This window comes from Temnothorax curvispinosus, unplaced genomic scaffold, assembly GCF_003070985.1.
Source record: "Temnothorax curvispinosus isolate PA1 unplaced genomic scaffold, ASM307098v1 QBEX01004768.1, whole genome shotgun sequence".
In the NCBI taxonomy this organism is placed as follows: domain Eukaryota; kingdom Metazoa; phylum Arthropoda; class Insecta; order Hymenoptera; family Formicidae; genus Temnothorax; species Temnothorax curvispinosus.
In genome coordinates this window covers 142,048-149,355 of record NW_020214548.1, presented here as the reverse complement: position 1 = coordinate 149,355, position 7,308 = coordinate 142,048, and positions in this window count along the sequence as shown.

Sequence of the window (7,308 nt, the reverse complement as noted above, 5' to 3'; positions counted from 1 at the left end):
TTGCAATATAAATAATTTGATTTTTTGTTATAAATAAATACTAATTATTTTTCTAAAATAGAAAAATTATCTATTGATTGTGGAAAAACACGTATATTACCAAATTTATTTTTTGTAGTGTTGTATGATCTACAATAAGAGTAGATATTTACTGCATGTTCGTTGCATATTGGTAAGTGTGGCAGGCTTTTCGTGTCTTCCTGCGACGTTTGTGGAGAGCTGCATAACAAATATAGCATGATCCTTGAACAGGTATTCTTCCTTTACGATCACGAACGCTAAAACAAACGTCGTCATCGACATTGACAGATTTTATAGTACCGGAGCTTCTCTTCAACATACACTCGATCGCAGTTCTGATATTAATATGACGAGAATAGAGAGTATTTGTGGACCGATCTTCGATTGCTGGAAGGCAAAGTTCTTCCCCCCAGTTGACGCAGAAACAAACGTCTTTCACTGGTTCTCTTGCGGAGCACGCGAGTGCAGCGATGTCTACAACGTTATAAAAAAATGCGAGTGGCCATCGACTTGTCTGTCTACAAGTCGTATAAGTTCCAAGCATTTTGTCCATCAACGTTGGACTTTGTTTTATTATAAAAATTCAGGATTTCTGGCTTTTGTTTTGGGCCTTCAATACTTTTGTCGTAATGCTTGGTTGACAGTAGAATAACTGCTTTGCTTTTCTTTGGCACGTAAGAACATATCGTCACATTTTCGTGAAAACCGAACACCGTGGACAATTCTGCACGCGTTTTTGATGCGCCCATTTCTCTCTGTATATATGGCTTATTTTTTCTTAGTGTTCCAACTAGTGTGAATCCCCACGACAAGAGATGTTTCGCTAATGGTAGCGTGGTAAAAAAATTATCTGTAGTTACATTTCTGTCAGAATTTCTAAACGGTGCAACTATAATTCTTTCACGATACGTTCCCTTTCACCTTGGTTTTCTTCACGGTTTGTCGCAGATTTTCCTGTGTACAGAATGCCCGTCATAGGATACGAATTTTCAGCGTCACATATCCACCATACTTTTATTCCGTATTTAGCTAGCTTCGAAGGAATATACTGGGTGAATCTGGTTCGTCCTCGGTAAGGAAACAACTGTTTGTCGATTGTCAAGTTTTCTGTTGGTCTGTAATGCTTTTTCAAATTACTGTTCAATATGGTCCATATATCACAAACCGGCACAACTTTATCATCTTTTAGACGTAAGTTTCGCATATTTGAATTATCAAAACGAATAAATCTTAAAATATTCCAGAAGCGATTCAAACTCATAGTGGCTCGATATAAAGGACATGATGTATATTTCCACATATCAGTCATATGATCAGTATTCGAATGGTTAGCACCTGCTGTGATTAGTATTCCCAAAAAAGCTTCAAATTCTCAAGATCCCAGATAGCCAAATGCTGTGAATTTGCTGTCATGTTGCCAACAATCGTTGATGCAACTGATTTTGACAAACTAGAGACAAGGTGAGACAGCATTATGTCTGTCGGGTTGAACTCACGGCAAAACATGTTTACAGGGATTTGTTATCCGTGAAGAGTTGATTTGTGACAGCAACTTGACGACAACTCGTTGTTGTCCACGATTAACAGTATATATTCAATGCAATTTGAGGGCAACTTCCCAGGCAGCAGCGTCACGTGATTTTCACGTCAGTTTATGGTCAACCGTTACGTCAATTATCCTTTTATAATTATGTAATAATGACTTAAAAACGACAGAAATAAGTTACAGACCAATGACGACATTTCAAGACGTTAAAAACGTGACCTGTATGACCTTTTTGGCCATTTAATGACGTTTTAATAAGAGGATTGTAAAAATCAAATTTATGTACAAAATTATAATTAATTAAGAAACCAGATTTGTTATAAAATATATATACATTTTATGTTTTGTGTTTATTTAATTATTATCAGTCTTCAAAAATAAAAGTACCATTAATATAAGGTTACATCAATCTAAAAGTGTGCCACACTTTATTCTCGTGAGCGAATCCATCGTTTTTATATTGTATCCTTTATGTATTAACTTACACTGTCTCCACTGGTAGGCTTAGTAACAACATCGTGTTGATGCCTCACCATTTGCGTGCACTCTGTATTTATACTCTCTATAACTGTATCCTCCACCAAGCATCGCAATAAATTAAATTAAATTAAAATTAAATTGAATTAAATTTATTATAAAAGTGCAGTTTCATCATTTATTTATCGTTCATATATACTATCGTTCGTCATATTTTAAATACGAGAAACAGATCCTAACAGATGCCATCTATCGGATCCGACATTTGCACATTCTTTAGAAACGTATGACAATTTCATATTGATGTCAACACTATGTTAGCAACGACTTACATAATTAAAAAACTTCATAGCTTGAAGACATATATACGCAATAACGGATGGAAATCATTATATATGTGTTGTTGCCATCACGTTTGCATCATGATGCTCAAGATGGAACAACGAATTATACATTGCTGTCATGTTGCTGACATGTTGCAGACAACATAACGTACCAGTATTGCGGACAGTTTGCTCTCAAAATTGTGTCAACTGATTGCATGTATAAGCAGTCATGTACCTGTATTTGTAACGTATTCTATTTCGATGTCAGCAAATATATAATAACACATGCAATACATTAGTTTGCTCAATATGAGTTATTATACGCTTAGCTATCTGGGATGTTACATTTTTCCACATCTTTTTATCCGGGTTTTTTCTATGTGCATCTATAAGTACGATGTCGATCATGTCAAGGGAGAAAAAGCATCGAAATGTATACGAATGGACAAATTACGAGTGAAATTGCGTACTGGAGTTTGATGATGAACAGGTACTGTCTGTTCCCATACTGTTCCGTCCTTTGCCTTCAAAAGGCCTTTTGGCAATATTTCCATTTAGTTCTTGTCGCTGTCTTCATCGTCGTCTTCAACTTCCGAATCGCGAGCACCAACTTCAAATAAAGGAAGAAATATTGTAAATAACTTTACATAAAAAGTAAATAATCAAAAACTTCTAAGTCAAGTCTGTCTAAGGATAAACTTCCGAAAACGGCCCCCCTCCGATTTCGATGAAACTTTGTGAAAAGCTTCGTTTTGGGTCAAAATGAAAGCCCTTAAAAGGAATTTTGGCGACTCCTATGATAAAGCCATTTTTTTAGATAAAATGATAAAAAATATAGGAAAATCTTCGTAATTCTACAGGATGTTATAAATTAAATATATACTGTTTGTATTTAATGACTTTATGTTTTTATCCTCCCCCGAAAGCACGGAGGGGGGTGTGCGTGAACCTCGGTTCGCGTGGAAAGTGTATGCGTGAACTATTTCGGGACTACCGCACCTCCCCCGAAAGCACGGGGGGGTGTGCGTGAACCTCGGTTCGCGTGGAAAGTGTAATATATTACAAAACATATTATTTATGTATTCTGCTGTAAGTATATAATAAAAACATTAAATCATTAAATACAAACAGTATATATTCAATTTATAACATCCTGTAGAATTACGAAGATTTTCCTATATTTTTTATCATTTTATCTAAAAAAATGGCTTTATCATAGGAGTCGCCAAAATTCCTTTTAAGGGCTTTCATTTTAACCCAAAACAAAGCTTTTCACAAAGTTTCATCGAAATCGGAGGGGGGCCGTTTTCGGAAGTCTACCCGAAGTTGGAGTAATTTAACCACCCTCAACCTTTTTTAAGGTAACAAAGTAACTTCAAAACTATTAAAAATAATTGAACTTTATTTTCGCTAAGTTGTAATGCCAAATATTTGAAACAACGTGTTTCTAATAAATTTCGTTTATTTATAGTGAATTAATTGTTATAACTAATTTTTCAAAGGTAAACTTTTTAGGTAATTTGAACCACTTTATTAATCTTGCAAAAAAATAATTTTGATTATATTTGTAACGATGCACCCCCAAATCTGCATCGTTCCGGCAGAAACATCACGCCGAGACCACCCAGCCGACCACCCGCTAGGTGGAGAACGGGCACGGTGTGCCCAACGTATTCTTTAATTGCGCCATACAGCGTTAGGAAGTCCGCGAACGGATTTAAGGTGCGATTTCATTGACGCTAGAAACCAGCGGCAGCGTCAAGAAAATGTAGTGGGGGAAGAAGTTCTGTTGAATTTTGCGGTACGCTAAAAAGTTGATACGGTCTGAACTTCTTCCCCCACTACATTTTCTTGACGCTGCCTCTGGTTTCTAGCGTCAATGAAATTGCACCTTAATAATCTAGATATCGTGATGATTCAACTTGCTCATGTATTTCAAATTACCCCAACTTCCTCTATACTTAAATAAAAACGTTTACGATACGACGCCGCGCGACATCAAGCTACATCAACTTCATCGGCTGCTACGGAACGTGATGATGAGGAAAGTCCGAAGCGGTAAGAATAAGATGACTCCTTCGCTCCTGGCGATTAGACAGACCTGTTCCAAATTATTGCACTTTATATGTACCGTTCGTCTCATTGTCTGAAGTTTCATTGTAAGATTGTAATGTACTAATGATGGGATATATCCCAATCTTCATCATCGTTGGATATATTTGTTTTCCGAAGACTCAATGGTGTCCAATAGATTGGTTATGTATTGTTTTCTTTCTTCTGCACTTAACCTAAAATAATAACATTAACTTTAGCAATAAGTAATATCTAAACATTTTAGCAAATATATTTGCTTGAAAAAAACTGTTTTTTTTTTTAATAGTATGTAAATAACATTGTTCACCTTGCAAATTGCACATTCGATAACTCTTTCATCTGTGTATTAAAATTAGTTTTAATCGTAAGGCCGTAAGAAAATAGACCAATCACACTTGATTATTCTTCAAGTACGAGGAAAATAATCGACTGTGATTGGTCTATTTTCTTACAACCTTACGATTATGACTAAAACTTTGTTACGTGCAATGGCCTTTAACTACATAAAATATGTCTGTTTACATTTTTTGCTGACTCAGCACTGAGAGCAGTGAGAGTTCGCACAGGCCGTATCTGTTTTAAAACTCGTTTTTTCCGCCCGAAACAAAACACAAAAGGCCTTTAGAAAACCCCTAAAACGATGCCTGCTGTTATAAAACAGCTGTTATAAAGAAATTGTTGCAGTGCATATCGAAAACACGCAGTGAGTATCCGGATGCCCATACATTGATGAAAAGGTAAACAATTGTGCATTGTCAGAAGGGTTGTGAATACTTGGGCAAAGTATCTTCCGCTTCTCAGTTTCTGCCCAGGCGTTTTATTTCTTTTTCAATGTTACTCTCAATCATAATACCAAAATATGCATGCAAAAGATCAAAGAAATTTAGATTAAACTTTTGCTTAAACAATTGCCGCCTGCTTTTTTATAACGGAATTCGCTTAGTAGCATAAATTCACTAATATGTATGTCTATATATCAAAGTTAGAGTCGTTCTGAGGTGTTCCCCTAAAAGTAAATATTTACCGAAGTTTTTTTTAGAAATGTCAAATTATAATACATGGAAAAAGTATGGTTGTTTCATAAATTGGACAGAAGCAAATTTTCTTATTATTATTTTTATAGAAAGCATTATTGATAATACCAAAAAAATGATGTCAAATTTAAAGAAACGGGTAAATCTGCTTAAGTATAAATATTTGGAACCTGTTTGATCTAGCTCAGCATTATAGAAAAATAAAAAAGATAAGATACATTATGACAATGTGCATGCAAATTTTAAAACTCGAACAAATAATCGCGACAACTTTTTTCTAATATTAATTTGTAATCAAAGTTACTTTTGTTCGTCTTTTTTTTCATAAACTTACTTACACACTATCGTTGCTACATGCAACATGATACAATATTAACATTTACTGTAATCGAAACATGGTATTGCAAACAGTTCCGAGCATCCCGTGAGATTATCTAGTTAGAGCCGTCAGCTTCTCGTCTATATTGCAGCCGTTTCCAGTAATACTACGGGCCAAGTGCGCACAGTTATCCGGGCTTTTTTTCGAGAGTGTTTAACAGACATGGCACTTTAAGTCACGCATCGGTGAACAATTTCGTTTCTTCGTCAAGGAAGCTTATCGCTATGTGGTTAGGCTTTTATCGCGGATCACCAAGCACGGAAGAAAGTAATTACTTCTTTGGATATAATTAGCGGTAAAGCGGTCTCATCTTATTCGCGTGGCTTATTACACACACGCGTGGAGGACAAGCCTTATTCGTTTACCCCATCTCGCTTCATCATTCTAGAAAACGCTCAATACTGCATTTACATTAGGATTCGCAAATATACAGGAAGTTGTATATGTAGCTATACAGGAAGAGCGCGAGTAAACGCGTACTCTGACAAAAGTGCCAGCAGTAAGAATGGTCAGCTGTAAAATGTAGTACCGTTGCTTTTCAAGTTCTCGCCATTTGTTTGCGATCAGGAGAACAAGCCTTAAAAGGCCTGACATTTATCAACAAAACTTGAATTGTTTCAAATTAAATTAGAAAGAATTTATTAAGGCACATTATCTCGATTTATTTATAATTTTTATAAAAATTACACACACACATACATTCATTGTTACGATGCAACTTGTTCAAAATTTGCTCGTCACTTTGTTTAATTTTCCTTTTCCTTGCAAAATGATGCTTGTCATAATATTGAATTATAAAAATTTAAATTTATTTTGTATAATTAACGTGTATATCATTTGTTGTTTTAATAAATTTAATTTTAAAGAAAAACTCACACGTCTTTCTATAAGAAATGAATATAAAGAGCTACATCGTTCGCAACAAGGAAACATACACATGTGAGTTAATAAAAGACTCACCTGCGTTATTTGGTACTTTTTGCTTGACGTATATTTTGTTATTCTTATCTTGTGCAATTCGTATATTTAATCTGTTCAAATATCCATATCAAAATTAGCTTTCAGTATTCCTCAACAGAACATGGAAAACGTGGATAAAGTGTATAATCGTAAAAGCTAATATCTACGCTAACAAATGCGCGTTAAGCCATTTTCCTGCGACAATTCGCGGTGATTGCTATCGAAAGCATAGCATAATGCACCTACGCGAGTCATTCTCCCGATTATCTTCCTCACTTTCAGAAAGAGGCAATCGCGAAATATTCGAGAACGCTTACGGAAGTTGGAGCAAAGCTTTCCAAGGATCTTTTATAAACGTTTCAGAGACACAAGTACAAATATGCAATATTTAGACAACCTTTGCAAGTGTATCAACGTAGAATCGAACCGATTTCAAAAGTGATATTAAAAAGTAAAAACAAAATTATAAAA